The following is a 21,665-nucleotide window of genomic DNA, read 5'->3' as shown; positions in this document are numbered from 1 at the left end:
GGAATTCTTGACCTTGGAGGCGGGCAGTATGACACATCGGGAATACACCACAAAGTTCAACAAGATGGCTCGCTTATGTCCCGATCTGGTTACCCCTGAGGCAAAAAGGATTAAGAAGTATGTGAAGGGCCTTCCGGTGGATATTCGTAGGGGTGTGGTGACCACTGACATGAACTCCTTTCACTCGGTGGTTACCTTGGCAGGTACATTGTATGATCAGAGGGAGAAGTTACCGCCGACCGAGGCTAGGAAAACTTGGAACACTAATTCGTATGGTAAGCGGCCCGGGGAAACAATTTTAGTTCATCTGGGAAAAGGGTGAAGACTAAGACTTCTGAGTTTAGGAGGAATGCGGCATTCAGTAATTGCAAGAAGTGCGGCAAACTACACAAGGGGGAGTGTAAGAGTGGGTCCGGCACCTGTTTTCGTTGCGATAAGGTTGGGCACCCCAATTACGAGTGTCCGACTCTGACTTGTTTCTGCTGTAAGGGTTCAGGTCACTTGTCATCAAACTGTCCTACCAGTAAGGTGGGGGGATCCGGTCAAGGGACTTCCTCGAGAGGGAAGATGGATGATAAGCCGAAGGCCAGGGCGAGGGCCTTCAACATCTCCAAGAAGGAAGCAAAAGAGGATGCGGATGTCGTTTCAGGTACTTTTCCTTATTTAGCTTTCATTCCACCGTTATAATTTCCTGTTCTTTTGAAATCGTATATGATGACCGTGTAGCTAAGCAGTAGTATAATATCGTCCCAGGTACTTTTCTACTTTATGAGTTACAGGCGTCAGTTTTATTTGATTCGGACGCCAGTAGAAGTTTTGTGTCTACCGCTTTCTGATCCTCGTAGAATAAATCACCCGAGCGCGTAGCCGATGTGTTTGAGAATAAGGTTGCCGTAGGAAAATCCGTGTCCGTGTCTAGGGCTATTCAGGGTTGTTCCATCGAGTTGTCTGGGTTTAGATTTCCGGTGCGGTTGTATTTGATGCCGCTTGGTTGTTTCGATGTGGTGCTCGGGATGGATTGGCTCGCGAGTGTTGATGCTCAGATCATTTGTGGTCAGAAACTCGTTCGTCTAAGAGCCCCGGATGGGACTCAAATTACGATCTTCGGTGATCGGAATGTTGCGACGCCACATATTATATCCATGCTTAAGGCGTATGCTATAAACGTAAATACTGAGGTGGCTACCTTCGGTGATGTTCCTATTGTTCGGGATTTCCCGGATGTATTTCCAGATGATTTGTCAGATGTGCAGCCGGATCGCGAGGTCGAGTTCCAGATAGACCTTGTACCGGGCGCCAAACCCGTTGCCCGAGCTCCCTACCGCCTAGCGCCGAATGAAATGAAGGAACTTAAGGCTCAGTTGGAAGACTTGCTCGATAAGGGCTTTATTCGACCAAGCATCTCACCTTGGGGTGCCCCGGTCGTGTTCGTTAAAAAGAACGGTAGCATGTGGATGTGCATTGACTATCATGAATTGAACAAGCTCACTGTTAAAAATCGGCACCCTCTTCCAAGGATTGACGAATTATTTGATCAGCTCCAAGGAGCTAGTTGGTTCTCAAAGATCAACCTTAGGTCCGGGTATCATCAGTTGAAGATTCGGGAGGAAGATATTCCTAAGACTGCCTTCCGCACTCGTTATGGGCATTATGAATTTCTTGTGATGTCTTTCAGTTTGACCAACGCACCGGCTGCGTTCATGGATCTTATGAACTGGGTGTGTAGGCCGATGCTCGATTATTCGGTTATTGTGTTCATCGACGACATTCTTGTGTACTCTAAAAGTGAATCTGATCACGCCGGTCATCTCATGGAAGTGTTGGAGGCTCTGCGGAAGAACAAACTGTATGCGAAATTTTCTAAGTGTTCCTTCTGGTTGCGTGAGGTTCAATTCTTGGGTCATGTTATTAACCCGAGTGGTATTCTGGTTGACCCTGCAAAGAGAGTCTCCAAAGTCTCCATCTGAACTCCGTAGCTTTCTGGGTTTGGCGAGGTATTACAGCCGCTTTATTCCTGATTTTTCGAAAATTGCTTCTTCACTGACCAAGTTGACTAAGAAGAGCGTTAAGTTTGTTTGGGGTACTGAGCAGGAGGAGGCGTTTCTCGAGTTGAAGAACAGGGTGACGCATACCCCGATTTTAGCTCTACCTGATGGCACCGATGATCTGGTGGTTTATTCTGATGCCTCTTATCAGGGGCTTGGGTGTGTTTTGATGCAGCGAGGTCGAGTCATCGCTTATGCCTCACGGCAGTTAAAGCCTCATGAGGCGAATTATCCTACCCATGATTTGGAGCTAGCGTCGGTGGTGTTTGCGCTTAAGTTGTGGAGACATTATTTGTACGGTGTTCCTTGCGTTATTTATACCGATCATAAGAACTTAAAGTATTTCTTCGAGCAAAAGGAACTGAATATGCGACAGCGTCGATGGTTGGAGTTGATTAAGGACTATGATCTAGAGATTATGTACCATCCGGGTAAGGCTAACGTGGTAGCCGACGCGTTAAGCCGGAAGGAGAGACCAAAACCTATTCGTGTGAAATCCTATCAGCTTATTCTCAAACCCAACATTTTGAAACAAATAGCCAACATCCAAAATGAAGCGTTACAGGTGGAATGGATTATGTCAGAACATATATGGGGTCAGGAAAAGTTGTTGGAAGACGTCGGTGATGGGGTAAAGTATAAGGATGGGCTTTTATGGGTACCGAGGTATGGGGGATTCAGAAATAAAATTTTAGATGAAGCGCACAAGTCACGCTTTCATCTGGGCGCGATCAAGATGTACCAAGACCTGAAGAAGAATTATTGGTGGCCTACGATGAAGTTTGAGGTGGCTCAGCATGTGAGTAAGTGTTTGACGTGTCTACAAGTTAAGGCTGAGCATCAGAAGCCGTTTAGGAAACTTCAGCCGTTGGAAATACCTAAGTGAAAATGGGAACATCTTACGATGGATTTTGTGACTAAACTGCCTCGTACCCCTAGGGGTAATTATGACACCATTTGGGTAATCGTGGATAGACTGACCAAGAGCGCTCATTTCTTGCCGATTCGAGAGACCTTTAATTCTGAACAACTGGCCGATGTGTTTATTCGTGAGATCGTTCCTAGGCACGGGGTGCCGGTCTCTATTGTTTCGGATAGGGATACACATTTCTCTTACATGGCCGAATCTTGGTGTATTTCTTACTCGTTACGATGCTCTAACACCAACGACTTCTTTCTTTCTCGGATTGGGAGCCGAAATGAAGAGAGTATTTTTGTGTGTGTTTTTAGAGTGTGTTGGTAAAATGAAAAGGTGTGGAATTATGAGATCTAGGGTTTTAGGAAAGGTTTAAGGGGTACTTATACCCTTAGCTCATGGACCTTAGGCCCATTAATTTACTAAGTCCATGTTTTATTGTTAAGTCCATATCCATTTAAGCCTACCCTCTCTCGTTTTAATTTATTGCTTATTCTACGGAAGTTTAAATAACAAAGTTTATTTAAATATTAATTTATTTATTATTTCTAAAAGTCGGACGTTACAAGTCTCTCCCCCTTGAAAGGTTTCGTACCCGAAACCTGTCTATTACATAAACAACTGCGGGTAGAACTTACGCATCTTCTCCTATGGTTCTCATGTCGGACCGAATCCTTCTATGCGACTTGTTTCTCGTGCGACTCGTTCCCATGCGATTGGAGTTGATGCGAAGCAAATCTGTGAAACCATTCACACGATTCATTTTCATATGCGAACCAAACCCTCGTGCAACTCAAACTCAGCTTCTTTCTCTCTTTGTTCCGGTCGTCGGAGCCGCCGGAAAAAGGAAGGTTGCGGCGTCAGTTGAAGGACGGAAAGAAGAGGGAGAGATGAGGGGTCTTGGTTTATTTTTGCGCGAGTCTTGGACCTCGTGTCAATAATACCCGGTAGTTTGCAAATTGATTAACTTTAATAAACCTTATATGAATATCAATAAGGATGAATGCTATGTATAGAAGAATGTGTATATGCATAGAGCCTTCGGGCCTCATGCATGCTTAATAAGTTAGGATGGCAAATCCCTCTAACTTTATAAGGCTCGGTTATGAGCAAATATTGGAGGCTCAGTTACGAGCAAGGAAGGCTCGTTTATGAGCAAAGATAGGAGGCTTGGTTATGAGCAAAGATAGAAGGCTCGGTTATGAGCAAAGATAGGAGGCCCGGTTATGAGCAAAGATAGGAGGCTCGGTTACGAGCAAGGAAGGCTCGGTTATGAGCAAAGATAGGAGGCTCGGTTATGAGAAAGAGTAGGAGGCTCAGTTAGGAGTAAGTGTATAAGAATATAGTTATGAAATGATTGACAGACAGACATAGAGAAAGTGAATAAAGAATTATAAACGTTATGCTATATATAATTATATGAAAGATGTGATTTGCTTATAAATCGTATATTGTGAAAGTAAAGAAATGTTAGAACTCACTCAGCGTATAGCTGACTTTTAGTATGCATGCAGGTATTGTGATGACGTGGCAAGCTTGAGGCACGTACGAGGCTATCCATATTGAAGAATAGTTAGAGAATAAGGTTGTTATATAGTTTCCGCTGCAAATTGATTATGCTTCCGCTGTATCAAACTGAGTTTATGAGTAAATCCAACACCGAATGTAAGGTTATCGGGATCGGGGCCTTACAATAATGAAACCCTAAGGCTTATAAAAATGAATAAACAAACATAAAATTTACCTCTTGGCGTGCAGCTACTCGCGGTTGGCAATTCTAGTCTTTTCTTTTACATTTCGTGTCCAAGCATTCGGGAATGCTCGGATCCCTCGAACCTTGGCTCTGATACCAACCTTGGCTCGAATCCCAGGAATCCTGCAGTTGGTAATTATATCCAAAATTCATAAAAATTTAAAACCAAAACAATTCATTATATTTAAAACAAGTTCAGAGTAAATAAACAGCAGATTAATAGGTATCAAAATTCCCAAAAAAAACAGGAAAGGTGCCCAAAGTTAAATATGAATTAAAAATATTCATTTCATTAAAATAGTTTAGAGTAACCAGCAGCGGAAAAGGTCAAGTAGTAAAAACCCCAAAACCGGGGACACGTGCCCAAAACCAAAAATAAGATAAAATAAAACATTCTTTTTATTTAGAAGTTCTCGACTACAAATGCCTTCAACCGTTCGAGTAGTCTCTAGCACGTCCAAAGCGATTATCTCCAATCCTTAACCTGAAAGTCAAAGTAATATAGACATAAATTCAGCTTTGAGTTCATGTTTTTGTGAGTGACATCCATAAATTAATTTAAATTAAAAAATATAAAAATGTTGAAGAAAATCATAAGTAAATAAATAAATAATTTTCCTTGGTCAAATCATAAGTAAATAAATATATAATTTTTTCTTGGTCAAATCATAAGTAAGTAAATAAATAATTTTTCTTGGTCAAACACGCAACACGAGCCTCCTCACCCCGAGTCTTCCTCGAGTAATATATTGGACACGGTCACTGTTTAAAAAAACAAAATCACGCAACACGAGCCTCCTCACCCCGGGTCTTCCCAAGTAATATATTTGACTCGGTCACTGTTTAACAAAACAAAATCACGCAACACGAGCCTCCTCACCCCGGGTCTTCCCCAAGTAATATATCTGACTCGGTCACGGTTTAACAAACCTAAACACATGATATGGGCCTCTTCACCCCGGGTCTTCCCCAAGTAATATATTTGACCCAATCACGGTTTAGCAGGACGGCGGGCCTGCTCACCCCAAGTCATGAGACAAGAAGTCAAGAACTCAAGTAATATATTTGACCCGCCGGGACATAAACATGCAACACAGGCCTCCTCACCCCGGGTCCTCCCAGAGTAATATATTTAACCCGGTCACACTTTATCAAAACATAGACATCCAAATACACACTTACAAACATCTTAATCGATTATTCAACCAAACAATATCATCACGTGTAATCCATAAATAATGGGTAATCTAGGAATTAATACTAGGCCTAATAGTATTATCGAGCCTAGACCATGAGTAATATATATAACCTTAAGGAATATATTACCATAAACAAGTCTAAAATATCCTAAGGCATAGAATATAATTCACACACAGTTTCATAAATCCACAAATACGAATAAGGCTTTGTAATACCATCCAAATAGTTTAAACGAGTAAAACCGAGTAAAATCGTAATAAGGTGTGTATGCTAGCCCAAAATGTAAAAATATTTAAAAATGGCATCATGAAACTCACCTTACACGATCCACGTAATTACCAACTAGCTAGAGAACCTCTAATCAAGTCCACAATTCACAAGCATGTCGAATTGCACATAAGGATTACTAACTAAACCATACAGTCTTGTTTATCCTACGAGGCGTTATAACAAGATTTGATTGACCTAAAGCCTCGACCTTACCAAATTCAATTACATCAGCCCCCGAGGCCATGTATTTACCAAAACCACCCTTAGTTTATTCCGGGGACAAAGGTTTCCAAACTACACCCGAAAGTTATTAATTGTATTGAATATGCGCGTTTACGAGTTGTTTATCCACTTAGCAACCAACTCAGCCACGTGTGGACCACACTTAGTATAATTACAGCCAACAAGTCCACACGACACTACACGAGTTGAATGGGTCGGCAATTCACTTGTACAACGCACAAACTACCAATTAAACGCGAATTTGAGTTGTACTGACCCGTTTGAGAAACCGACAACCAATTCAGCCCCATTAACATAAAAATTTAGTTTTTCACAGCCCGTAAAACATGTCGAGGCTACTCAATCCGAATTGGTTGTTAATTCCCTCAAACAACACGCTAAACGCAACAATCAACTAACTAGACAACCAAAATCCTAGTTTTCAATCTAACGACAATTGACAAATCAAACGAACTTCAATGCTCAGGATACTAAAGTATGACCTATATGACATACCTAGGAAGATGACGGAGCCAAAACCTCACTTTAAACAGCCTCAAGCCACCGGTTTAGCCTAAAACGAATGAATTGATCAACAACGAGTATACGGAGCAGATTTTAGCATGCAAAGATGTATTTTATTACATAGGAAAATCATAGGAATAAATTATGAAATGTTTACCAGAGTTGAATAATTGTCTTAGATTTATAAAAATATTTTTGTTATATTTTTCTAGTGCACACAAAAATCATAAAAATTCTTTCAACACAGAAAGGCACGTGTAGCTATTTCAGTGTGCAACAAAAGTGTTTTATTTGTTTAAAACTCATTACCAAACCAAATTAAACGATTGCAATTGGGTTGTAATCTTAACTCAAAATATGAAGTTTCAGAAGTTGAACCAACCAATTTGTACTTGTCAAAAAAGAGTTATGATGTCGGGAAGACAGACCAGAATCCGTCACCCCGCATCAGCTTTGACACACAATTTTATAAAATCATAAAAGCCATTCAAATCTCGTCCAAAAATTACAAATTATACCTTTCTGGAAAGTAAACTCAGATTAGAATATCATGGAATCAAGAATCGATCAAAAACAATCAATTTTAATCGAGTAACAGACCAAAAAATAAACGAGTACGAATTTGTCAGCAATTGTTTTAATCAAAACTCAAACCCTAACATGATTATGACATCTATAGGGTTCAATAAATAGTTTAATGGTGAAAAATACTTGAATTGATATTATACTAATCTTGAATTAAAGTTTGGCACCTAGGAATGGACGGAAAAATGAAGAAACGTAGGTGTGGTTGCTGCCCCTTCTGGCTGATCGGAACAATGGAGGAGGAAGAGATGGAGTTAGGGTTTTGTTATAATAATGTTACACTTATGCACCTTTAACTTGTAAAACGTGATGTCTTGCGCCAAAGGTTAGATAACACGGCTTTCGGGAATGGCTAGGAGGTCCCCTAAGAACGCCAACTCGGTCTTGGTAAAATATACAAACTTTACAATGCTTAAATCTTTTAACGGAAATTAACGGGCGTTACAAGTTTTGGAAATAAAGTTTGGTGTTTGGAAATAAGATTTGATGATTTCAGAAAATAAAGAAACATTTTTAGATAACTAAAGAGGAAAGAGCTAGAAAGGGTTTAAAGACTGAAAAGTCCAAAAGCCCAACAAAAACAAGTGAGAAAAGGGATCCCAATGAGGATATTATGTTGAAAGCAAAGAGAAGACGGTCCATAAGAACTTCTAAATCTAGGAAACATGCTTTTGCGTAGATTCCTAGGGCCTGTTCTTTTGATTCTGATTCATCACAACACTTCATATTTCTGAAAATAAAATTTGGTGATTTTCTCATTAACCTTCCCGAGACAACTAAGTCTAGGGAAACAAGGTCTAACTAGATGTTCATTTGTGTAGGGTCAATCAAGAAGGCTTGTCTGGTACTTAGACAATGGTTGCACCTGACACATGACAAGAGATGAGTTCTTACTATTTAGCATTCAATCGTTCGATGGTGGACATGTTTCCTTTGCTGGAGATAGGGGAGAAAATATAACCAAAAAAGGGAAGGTTTTAAATGACACTCTAACATTAATGATGTCAACCCCTTGGAGCAACTCAATCACAATTTGCTCAGTGTCTCTCATATTTGTGACATTTATGGCCGCTAGAGTACTTATTTCCGGCAGGAGCAGCACCGGTGAACAGAAGAGGGGACAGTGTTTATGATGTGAGCTAGGGTTTGACTAACTTCATGACCTCTCTCCGAATTAGGCTTGTGGTAATGCTACCTGGGCTTGGTGCTTATTTTATATTTCCATACTAGGCTTTTATGTTGGCCTTTGACTTGGTTGTTTTGTCTGGGCCAAATTATTTGTTATGGGCCAGATGGATTATCTTTAGGTGGATAAGTTTATTTGGGCCGATTTTGCGAAATAATTTTGGGCAGTGAAATCGATATTGTTCACATTGACCAAACTAAAGAAAGTCAAAATTGATCCGGTTTTCATTATAGTTTAACAATGTTCAAAGCTTGTTATTTCTCTATTATTTTCAAGGCGTGAACTTTGAACATATTGGATAAGGATTTGAATTTAAAAAGGAATTAATAAGTTTAGTCATTTGATCGATGAAACCGTAATTCGAGATCGATTTGTGGATATTCGAGCTCATCTCAACCTATATTGCTTAAGATCCGAGAGAATGGATAAAGAAAGGAGAACTCTTTCATGAATGAAATTAGGTGGGTCATACCTTGAGGGGTGAATTGAAACGAAGAGGCTTTGGTTTTATCAGGTGATTTATAAAGATGCGAGACACGGTTTGACAGAGTTGATAGCACAAGTCAAGGGGTGATTGTAAGGCCGAAAATGTGGCTTACGATATCAAAAGAACGAAACCCATTAAATATATTACGGTCAAGTTAATAATTAAAGTGGGCGGGAAATCCGAATACGAGACGAGAGCTTTGGTGCACGCGTTTAGCTTCAATGGGGAGAAAGGCTTCTAGATTATCTGTTTAGCTATAAATAGGACGTGTGGTGTCTTTTTATGTATGTGTTTTATATGGTGTTTTCACCCACCCAAGGGGAGCTCACCTTGGGTGGGATCGGTTCGTTTATTATATAAATCATTTACCGATTACGGAGTCATTCACTATCCTTTACGTTATCTTTATATTTTGGTCTCGATCGTTTGATTTCACCGCACCCGTCTCGATCGTTTTATTTCACCGCACCCGTCTTGATCGTTTATCAAGAACAACATCCGTTCGTTTGTCGGATCAGGTTTACGGACCTACATTGTCTTAATTTTATGTTTATGTTTTACTATTATTTAAAATATTACTGTGTAACCAAATATCGTATTTTAGTTTTAAAATCTGTTTTGTACTATATGGTTACCCAAGTGCAATATCATACTCCTTTTCCCGCCCTGAAATGGGATACTTTAGTGTGTTATGGGGGCTTTTGGGTGAGCTTTTTTAGCAAAGTTCCTCCAAAAGATTCAAATTGGAGCTTTTCAAAAGTTTCTTTTGCTTTTCAAAAAGAAAATAAGCAAAAAAACAATTTTAAAAGCTCGCCCAAACACCCCCTGTAAGTTAAAAAAATTTGATTGGAAATTATTTGAAAAATTAAATATAATTAAATATTTGATATTTGTGTTTGGGTTTAAAATGAGCTTGAGATCTAACTTTTGGGTAACCGAGACGGAAATCCTAAACAACAAAATCCCAAAACCGAGACGGAAATCCTAAACAACAAAATCCCAAAACCGAGACGGAAATCCTAAAGTTTTGGGTCAACAGAATCCCGGCATTTCACAAGTTCCTCGATTGGATTCGCACCAAAAAAATATAAAAACATCCTGAGAAAGTGGGGTTTATCCTCAAAATGCGACAAAAGAACATCTGGAGAGAAAACTGGGGGTGGTGTTCCCACTGTCAATTCCCGGTTCCTCCTAGGTCTCCTTCACTGGAATTTTCGGTTTCAATCAGTTCTAAACCGGTTTCTACATAATCAGAGTTGTAAACCGATTCGGTTTCGATTCAGGGGGATCAGTTCGGTTAACCAGTTTATTTAGCCACAACAAGATGGGTTACCAAATGTAGAGTTATGTTCAAATAAGAAGTTTGATTTTCCTAAGAAGGCTAAGAAGGAGGGTATTTTTGTCTTAACACTTTTATATCAAAACCCACTTACTTTAATCTCAAAACCTACTTAACTTAATTACAAAAACCCACTTACATAAAACCCACTTACATTTTCACTCATCTCCTACATCCACCACCACTCCACCGCCCACCGCTACCACACCCGTCACCCACCGCCACCACCTCGCCGAAAAAGTCCAAAAAAACACAATGGAAAACACTATGAAAAACACAATGGAAAACACTATGAAAAACACAATGTAAAAAACACAATAGAAAAAAACACTATGAAAAAAAAAGCACAATGATAAAAACATAATAAAAAACACAATTGTATGACACAATGAAAAAAACACAACAGAAAAAACACAATGAAAAATACTATTGTATAACACAATTTTATAAAACACAATTTGGTAAAACACAATTTGTAAAAAACCCACCAATTTTTTTTTTAATTTTTATATTACAATATGATACTCATATTAAAGATAAAAAGACACTCGTTATTATGGTGAATTTGTTTTTCAATAAAAACGTAGTAAAAAAAAGTTATGGACGTTTAAAAATGATGGGAGAATTTGGCATGTGTCTTACATGTAGAGAGAGAAAGACAACAAATGTGTTATTTCTTTTATACCCTTCTTCTTATGTTCACACTTGATTTCCCCATAAACTAATATCAACTCTCCATGTTCAAAATCAATGGCCAAGATTACTTCTTATCCTTCCTAAAAAACTATACTTCAGATTGTAATATAACCCACCAAATGTAAATTACATAGATTAAATGACATTAAATGATATAGTTCGTTATAAGCTTATTAATTGATGGGGTCCATTATTATTATTGTTATTTATTAGGATAGAGAAAGATTTTCAAAATAGTTACCACTAATAATAATAATAATAATAATAATAATAGTAAGTGACAGTATACCTAAGCTTACCGTAAGTAAAATTAGGGTTTTACTCCACTTTTACCCAATTGGAGAGCAGACAACACACACAACCCAACCCAATGCAACCAGCACTGCTAATTCCATCAAACCCTAGCAACCACCGCACACTTCCGGCCACCGGCTGCCACTTTCTTCCTATAGGTCGATCGGTAAGCTTATTATTTTTCATTTATATTTTTGATGGTTTGATGCTTTAACTGAGTGTACAGTACACCTGCTTTTGACTTCAAAAACACTAAGTTAGCTTAGTACGCCCGTTGTATGTTTGAGTTAGATGTCTGATTAGGTGTTTTCGCACAATATATAGGGCATTTTGATCAAATTGAATGTTTTTGTGATTACAAGCTTAGATAAACTCTTTATTACTACTATATATATATATATATATATATGGTGTTAAAATAAAAATCTTGATATACAAAGTATTTCTTCAATTTTTAATGAACTTTTTTCTCTTGTTCAAGACTATTAAAAGTGTTCTTATGTATTCAAGCTAATGAGTTGATAAGGCATCATGTTTTAACCTCTACTGATGATGTTTGTTTTTTTTTTTGGTGGCAGGTAGTTGTTTATACACTTTTAAAAGTTTTCTTACATCAATGGTGGGATTGACTTCTAAAGGTAATTGCTGAATTGGTCTAATTGCTGCGTATTTAATTTTCTGGTTGATCCTGAGCAGTGGCGGATCCAGGAATTTTTTTTGGGTGGTGCACTACTTTTATATGTTTCAATTTCACCGAGTCGGGTATATAAAATTCCGGTTCGGTTTGAGGTTCGGGTCGGTTTGATGGTTCGGGAAAAGTTCATTACATAATAAAAATACGATAAAATAATAAAAGAGACACTGTCATTAGAAATTAAAACCAATAATCTAACAAACTAAAACTAAATTTAACAAATAGCTTAACAATTAAGTAGTTAACACTTAACAATTAAGAACAATTAACATTTAACAATGAATTATTACCTTCAAAGTGGGAGGATTCGAGACTCCGAGTAAGAGTAGGCAGTGGCAGGAGGACGGGGATCAAAGACGGGCTGAGTGGCTGATAGAGTGATAGGGACGGCGTTGCGGTTGGTCAGGGGTTGTGCGGGGCAGGCGGGCAGCGGGAGTGGCTGAGGGAGGCTGCTGGCGCCGGCGGACGGTGGTGGACGGTGGTCAGTGGCTGAACTCTGAAGTGTAAACTGGTCTGCTGACACTGCTGTTGCCTGTTTGCGAAGAGAGGCGCTGCTTTGCTTATGTTTGTTATAAAAAACCCTAACATCAGTTAGGGTAACTTAGTAAGAAAAAAAAAAAACTATAAAAACGGGAATAGAACCTGCGACCTCCGGGTTACAAAACCCACAAACTACCAGCCGGGCAAGCACTTTATATGTTTTTAAAATGGTTCCTGTATAATTTATAGGGTGGTTCCTTTATTATTTTCTATATATAAATACACTATAATTTCGAAACTCGAAACTCGAGTGGTTCCGCGGAACCACCCGTTACTACCGTAGATCCGCCCCTGATCCTGAGTTATATCATTTAATTGGCGAACATATCGCCTTCATGCTTCTTTCCAAATGATTGCTGCTTATTTCGTTGGTTAACATATCATACGCGCGCAAATGATTGATCTAGCTAGCTGATTGTATTTTTTTTTTTTGTCTTAGTGTTTGATTTGCATATATTTGTGCTATTTGGCTATTTGTCAATGTGAATGTGTATGCGAGATTATCTATTTGAACCGGTTGGTTACCTGTGAATAAAACGGGTTCTTTTTTTTCACTTTAAAACATTTTATGTTTGCTTAAGGTATGTGCAGTTTGGTTAGATTCTTGCAAAGTATGAAATTTTGATAGTTGGCTGGTTAACGTATCATATGAGCACAAATGATTGATCTAGCTAGCTGATTGTATGTTTTTTTTTATCTTAGTGTTTGATTTGCATGTTTTTGTGCTATTTGGCTATTTGTCAGTGTGAATGTGTATGCGAGATTATCTATTTGAACCGGTTGGTTACTGTGATTAAAATTGATTTTTTTTTTTCACTTTGAAGCATTTAATGTTTGCTTAAGGTATGTGTAGTTTGGTCAGATTCTTGCAAAGTATGAAATTTTGATAGGTCATTGAACTATCAGTTCAAGCTTTGGGGTCTTTTGGTTTGTTCAATATCATTTCTAAACATAGTTTCTAAATGCAGATATTCTATATACAAGGGTTGTGGGCTCCCAAACACACTTACTCAGCGTGATTAAAAACATGGCATCTGATCAAAAGAAAGTTACCGCTGACATGGGGTTTGAAAGTGTTCTACAATTTGATATCGATGACGTACCTTCGACACTTGCATTCCATGTTGTTATGCAACTAGACACGGATGCAATGGTGATTCGAACACGCGGTAAGAGATCCCGATAAACCGGGAAGCTGTTCGTAGGATGTACGGCTTCCCTATGGGGAGTACCATCATTGAGCATCAAACAAGTTCAAAATACGATGATGATACGACTAAAGATTGGACGAATCATTTTGATGTTAAAATAATGCTCCCTAAAACGTTGGTGAAGAAAATCCAGGACAACAAATCCACTGATTTTATGTTCAAAGTGGATTTCTTGGTCTTAATGGTGTCCACTTTAGTTCGTGCTATGGCAAATGGCAGCATCTATAGAAGATTCATGCAATCAATAGAGCCTACAAGTGTTATTAAAGAGTTTGACTGGTGTGAATTCGTGGTGGAAGCAGTCAAAGGATGCAAGAAAGATTGGAGACCCAATGATCGCCGTCATCCTTTTCTTGGCCTGCTTACTTTCTTAGTGGTATGTGAAGTTATAGTTATATTTTTATTTAAGTTTTATATTGTGTATTTGTGTATATTCTAATTTTTTTCTTGTACTTTGATAAAGCTCTTCTACTGTGATCACGTGAGGGTTGCACCTAAGAGTGGGAGGGCTCGACCCGTGATTATCGGATGGAAGTCAAAAGAACGAGTTATCTAGTGGCTTTGCAACTGGTGAATTGTTGTTGCATGAAGCAAAAGTGGACGGTGGTGGTGAAGACAGCCACAACGAGCAGACAGAGACAGAGCAGGAAGTTGTTGAGGTATGAATTAATTTGTTTCAATGTGTTCCCCATAAATTTTTTTTTGTTCATTCATTTAGATCTAGACACATTTAATTTTGTAAACATTTATCAGAGGGTACTAAATGGGGCACTAAAAGCATTGGATCATATGGGGAAGCAAATATATGATGCTGTTAGTCGTTTTGGGGACAATGAAAAGCTCCAAGGCATCAAGAACGTATGGGATTCGGCGTCTAGTTTGTTAGCCTCCATATCAGAAGAAATCAAAAACCCTTCCCCTGATCATTCTGAAAACCCAATTACATGGTCCTCTGATGGCATTCTAACCCTAGATTGGGTCACAAACCTCATGCAAAAATTCGATTGGTCCTCCAGGAATCTCCTGCCATCATACTTTCCAAATGTGCTGCCGGTGAAGGTGCTCAATGCTCTCATACTAACTGGGGAGGAGATTTTAAATAAAGAGCCGAACCGGGTTGAAATTGAACCTGCTGATAAGGATGTGGTGGTGGTGGTTGGAGATGTGCACGGACAACTACATGATTTGTTGTTTTTGCTGAACGAAGCAGGGCCTCCATCTCAAGATAGGTTCTTTGTGTTTAATGGTGATTATGTTGATAGAGGAGCTTAGGGTCTTGAAGCGTTTATAATACTATTGGCTTGAAAAGTAAGTAATTTATTTACTTTTGTAGATATTTTATTCTGTCTTGTTTACTTTTGTTAACTTTGGATATTGTCTGTTGTAAGTACATGATCACATCAAGTCTTGAAATTTTTGGTTTGGAAGAGAAACAATACCTCAACTGAGATATAGATGGTAACTTGGATACATAATATAACTTATCTAACAATATCGCAAACACCTTAAGTTGATTCAATATGTATTAGGATATAGCCCGTGTAATACACGGGTGGTTAAAAAAATGCAACAAAAAATTAAATTTAATAATAGACATAATAACATACTTTATGGATTCATAAGATATAAATAATAATGAATAAAATTTTATAATTTATAAATTTATAAAAACCTCATTTAATACAATATTTAAAGTTATATTTGTAACTTTGTTAGTAATTATATAAATGATAATAGTATTAACATTAAATAACTTATTATGTGTAAATTATAATTTTAAAAATTGTTGACGTAAAATCCTATATGAATAGCTTAATTAAATTGTCATGTAGATCTTTGTATTGTTTTAAAATAAAGGATATTTACATATATCCCCTTACTAAGGGCCTTTATCACATATTTATCCAAACCATTAAAACTAATTACATATTTCTCCTTTTTTCTTATTAAATTACCATTTTACCCTCCATTTATAATGTACATATTTGACTACTACTACCGTCAGATGCCATGAAAAAATGAAAACAAGGGATTGATTACAACCGTTTGATGAAAAAGAAATCTCATCCAAGATCTTGTTCCATTCATCTTAAAATTCCTATAACGAATTCTTGAACAAATACATAATAGATCATATTACCCTATATTCTATCCCATACCCCCGTAACTCCATTGTACCACCTTCAAATCAAACACGTTGCCCAAGCCACCGCAATCGTGGTTTCGACCACCAACCACCGCCTTTTTCTAATAGAGGTCAAACCCACTTGAAACCAACCGCCGCTTTTAACCACCGTGTTTTATATGTTGACATTAGATGTTGTTTTTCTAACTAGGTTTTTCCGATTTCGGTTTGGGTTATGCGACGGTAAAGGTAAAAAGTAGAGGTTTGAGATTGTGTATCTATAATATATACATTTGATTTATAGATTTGAAAATAGAGATGGTTTTCTGATTATGTGTCTGTACGTATTTGTATTACCAAGTTAATTCGAAATTAATCATAGACATACAAATATTTCAAGGAATAAATAACATATGCGAGAGCATACCCGACTTGTTTCTCCATCGTCTCTGTATTAGCACGCTGAAGAATCCAAGTATCTTCTAGAAAATTCACCAAGTATTCACAACATTGACTTCTTTCTTGCAAGAGCCAACGGATTTTACCAGTTCGTCTTCCTATAAATAAATATAATTTATCCGGTTATAGTTGTTAATAAAAATGATTAATATAAATTTTACAACTGAAATATATTAATTATGTATATTATTTATCACATCAATTATAATTTCATTAAGGACAAAATAGTAATTCAATATGAAACTTTTAATGAAATGGGGAAATATGTAATCCATGTGTTTTAGGGAGGGGACATCTGTAATTAAAGGTTTAGCATTGCTTAAGATAATAGCATTGCTTAAAGGTTTAGCATGTAATAAGAGAAATTAGGAAGGGGATATATGTAAATACCCTTTAAGATAATAGTTAGATTTGTTGTTTAGTAAATCAGTGATTAGCATGTCTTCTTTTAGAGGGCATGCTTTAAAGCATTTAAACATGGTATTGTGTATTATTTTTTAATACTGATATAGCATGTTTTCTAGGTCTTTGTGCCAGAACGAGTTTTCCTACTCCGAGGGAATCATGAAACAAAAGAATGTATGGAGATTTATGGATTTCAACAGGAAGTTTTTGCTAAATATGGTGACAAGAAGGTGGGAAAAGATGTTTATGATAAGTGTTTACAATGTTTTAAAGAGCTTCCTCTTGCTTCAACTATAGCAAGGTGTGTGTACAAAACACACAGGGGCCTTTTTCGCAGCATGCTACCAAAAAAAGGAAAGAAATCCAAACCCAGAGTCGGTTCCCTTGGCTCTTGGTTCTTTGGAAGAAGTATCTAAAAGCTGAACGGAGGATTGAACTTGACCCTTCACATGAAGACCCGAATTTGATTCTCGTGGATGTTTTATGGTCTGGCCCAACTGTGAAAAAAGGCCTTTCTTCAAACATAGCAAGGGGTGTTGGTCTTTTGTGGGGCCCGGATTACATCAAAAAATTCTTCAAGGAATCTAGTCTTAAGGTAATGCTTTTGGTTCTTTACCTTTTCAGTCGCCTCTATCATCCTTATTATTATTGTTGTTGTTGTTGTTACAGTTAATTATTAGGTCTCATGAGGGTCCTGATGCAAGGGCAAAACGGCCCGATCTAGAACCAATGGATAAAGGGTACACTATTGATCATGAGACAAAATATGGGAATTTGATTACAATCTTCAATGCTCCTCCTGATTATCCACAGTTTCAGGTGTCTTCTGCTGATCTTAATGTTTTTCTTAATTTAAAATTTATGTTTGATTGCTCAAGTAGATTGCAAGTCAATTCTTGAATAGTTCAAGAATGGTAAAGTGTGTATATATATAATGCAATCAACTTACAAAAATCAATTTAAGTATCTTCTAATCGATCACATACAAACAAATAACAAGAATCAAATGAGATAAAAAATCCATATTTCAACATCTTCATAGTTTAAGTTTAGTCTCTCAGCAAGCACTCTGCAAATTAATCAAACCAAAACATAAAACAAGATTTAGAATTTCCATACATGAAAATAAACAATACGATCTGCTAAAATATAAGTTTTTATGGTAATTTTTAATAACTGCTACCTGTTTAATACAGTCATGCCGCAATCTTTCTTTTAGAGGGCATGTTTATAGAACGTGAAGAATTAAAAAAAAGTAAAGAAAAAGAAAGGGGTTTAGAGAACCTACCTCAAGTCTGAAGTATTTGACGATTGTATTTTCATTCAGAACAAAAACATACCTGAGCTCGAATCTACTTGTCCAAACGTTTAATCATTATATAGATGTTATTGTTTTGTAATCATAATTAACAAATGAGTTAATCATGACAAAAAAGTTTAGAATGGATAAAAGGTGTTTGTGGGTCAGCCAGAACTCATTTTGAACTGTCACCGACCTGCCCATCACCTCTAACATCCAGATTAACGCAACAAATGAGACATTCTTTGCGCATAGATATGAACATACATGCATTCCATTGATAACACCGGTACCCTGTATAAACATTAAAGAAAAATTAAATAATATTGGGCTTGTTTATTAAACAAATATAAGCTTGTTTTTGATTTAGTTGTTTTTACATAATTTAGAATGGATAAGTGATTCTCGAGTTTGTTTATTAAACAAGGTTATTGTTAGGCTCGAGTAGAGCCCAAACTGCTTTTACAAAAGCTCGGATCCTACTCATTTATCATTTAGTTCTTTTTATCATAATCTCTATATAATAATTATCATTCTGATTTGAACCAAAACAAATAACAATAGTAAACCTCATAACTTTGTAGCCTGATATGAACCAAAACACTTTGGTGACTCGACTTAAGTTTGTAATCTCACCCAGCCTCGATAGAGGAGGCTACTCTACACAAACAAATAATAATCATAAACCTCACAAGCAAAACTGAATACGCATACTGCAAAATAAAACATATTACTTCAATATATAACTGAATTATGTTGACAAAACATTTGGTCCTTTACTTTTAATTAAATAAAATCGGAACTTTTAACATTTGGTCCAAAATGTTATAAGTCGTGTCAGAAATACATACCAACGCAGCAGATAGCCACATCAAAGCCGTATGTTTGATCAATCTTTGTCAAAACACCAAAAGTTCTCTCTCCTGTGTATTAAGATTTTAACTAATCAGATAAATACAATTTAAAAAATATATATTATTTTAGAAACAGATAAATAATAGCGAATCTATATGTGTATGGAGATGGTATTATAATATTACCTTTTGGACCCATTTCACATGAAATTTTTGATAGCATCTAATGTTGCAAGATCTTGGCTAACGAGAGAAACTGCTAAAATAATGAAATTGGGCTGCAAGGAAGGATGACCTGTAATTAAAATCCTCAATTTCTTCGACGTGTCATCAACCAAACCGAATTGACACAAAAAACTCATCGAGGCCTCCGGATCCAACCAAATCATCCAACTACAAAATAATAAAAAATCATATTAGAAAATGTTATCGATTCAGGAATGAAGTATGTTAGTTGGGATGAACCTGAGTTGTTAGCAAACCCGGTCACCTTGAGTGTAGTTGGCTCTACCGTCAATTGTTCACCTATTTTATCAAAATAGTTTGGTAACCAGTGGATTTATCCAAAAAAAAAAGTTAAAAGAATAAGGGAATGTCACTGAACGGAGATCTACTTAAGTTAGGTTATATTTGTAGGAAACCATTCACGTATAAAAATAAAACACGTTAATAAAATGATAACAATACAAAGAATCAAACATATCAAGGAAAGCAAGTAAATTACAATACGAATTACACCAGAAAAAATCAAAATTACAATACAATTGAAATAAAATAATGCAAGAAAGGTGTAGAAGAAAAATTGTGTCGTGATCTTTGTGACCGAGGATCGTGTTTTACACGGGGCCCTTAAAACAAATTCCGGGTCTCTTCCCGTTTTGTTTCCCAGGGTACAACGGCCTAAACAATATGTATTGCCGGGGAAGGCTCTAGCACCCGAATAGTACCTTAAAGAAAATGATGAAGAAGATCAAGAATGTTGAAATTCTTTAGGGAAAAAGTTGGAGAAAATACAAGAGAGAATGTGTTATTTGGTGTGTCTTCAACCAAGAAGCTCCCTTGGTATTTATACTAGTAGAAGATTGAAGCCATTCAACCATCATTAATGAAAAAATTGAAACACTTCAATCATCATTAACCAATGCATTTAAGTTTTGACCAAAACTTAATGACATGTTGAATGGTTTTAACTAAATCAAATGTGTTTCAACTAATCTTATAATATAAAAAAATTCAAAATTAAAAATATTTTATCTGTACAAAAAATTTTCCAACAATATTTAATAATGTCCGGACTTTGTAACTATACTTTTTTGACTTGTCAGGAAACCGAAGAGCGGGTACAATAACAAAGGGGCGTATATCGAACTAAAATCCCCTGACTTTGATACCCCCATATTTCATAGCTTTGAAGCCGTCACTCCCAGACCCAAGGTATCACCTTTTGTTTCCTATTATTAAGGGGTGTTCACGGCTTGGTTTTAGCAGTTTTCAGGTTGAACCACTAGCAATAGTTTTGGCCATTATAAACCAAAGCAAATTTGTTGAAAACTAAGACCGACTTATGAACACTCCTAATTACTTATAATTAAGAGATGGATTGATTAAAATATAAATATCAAACCTTGATCCAGGTGAAGGCCTAGTCGCCTACTGTTAGTTTGAAGGGTGATCGATTCCGATGAAGAATCCGAGCTATCGATGATGGAGTCTGCCTCAGAGGAGTTGTCAAATGATTTAAGTGAACCAAAAAAGAGGAAACTAAGGAGAAAAAAATATGAAGGAAGAAACTGCTGAGACTCATGTATATCTCAACATTAATAGTTTCATTTATGTCCATTTTTATACTGTTATCAATCGTGTGACATATATGCCAGTTTTTTCGTATAATCATAGTAACAAATTTATGTTTGCAGTGTATAATGTAGAATAGCTTCTAGAAGTTCCAGCGATGGCAACTACCACTAAAGTCAATGGTGCTGCTAAACCGAAGACCTCTGAAAAGATTCGCTGGCAGAAGATAAATATATATTGCTTCCGATATCAAGTATCATGCTCAGTACAGTCAACATTTTTCACCTGTCAAGTATGAGCATAACAGCAGAAAGTGGTTGTGACTGCATAATACAAGTAAATATTCAATCACTATACAAGACATCTCGCTGTGGCATGATTTATATTTTTTTGATCAATTTTTCGATCCTTTTCGCTTCTGCAGCAGTAGAATGAGACTTATCTGCATTATCACAAACATTACTACCCATCTATGGAGTTTCCACAAGGCCAAGCATTGACAATGCAACTAGTAAACTGCATATTCAAGTTGAATAAGCTCGGTCATGAACTTGAAGAAATCACTGAGCAGGTAACAGACGAAGGGTGGGACGATTGGGATGCCCATCGAATTGTAGTGATGCTTATTAATTGCAATTAACTATGCTGCCAGGAGAAGGATTTAAGCCTGAAAAGAATTGGAAAGTCGCCGTAGGTGATTTCAATAAATTTTAGCGGCCTCTCCTCAGTTGCGTTACAATTACCATTTTATCCCTCTAATATGTT

General features: G+C 37.0%; 1 pseudogene; it reads left to right on the top strand.

Moving 5' to 3' along the window:
- Nucleotides 1-13,779: 13,779 nt before the first annotated feature.
- On the top strand, nucleotides 13,780-20,903 carry LOC143591050 (serine/threonine-protein phosphatase 7-like; annotated as a pseudogene).
- The last annotated feature ends 762 nt before the right edge of the window (nucleotides 20,904-21,665 follow it).

This window comes from Bidens hawaiensis, unplaced genomic scaffold (assembly GCF_021521415.1).
Source record: "Bidens hawaiensis isolate Kalapana, Puna unplaced genomic scaffold, B.hawaiensis_p1.1 tig00039161_1, whole genome shotgun sequence".
Taxonomy (NCBI): Eukaryota; Viridiplantae; Streptophyta; class Magnoliopsida; order Asterales; family Asteraceae; genus Bidens; species Bidens hawaiensis.
Note: the sequence above shows the minus strand (reverse complement) of the source record. Positions and strands in the feature narration are given on the sequence as shown.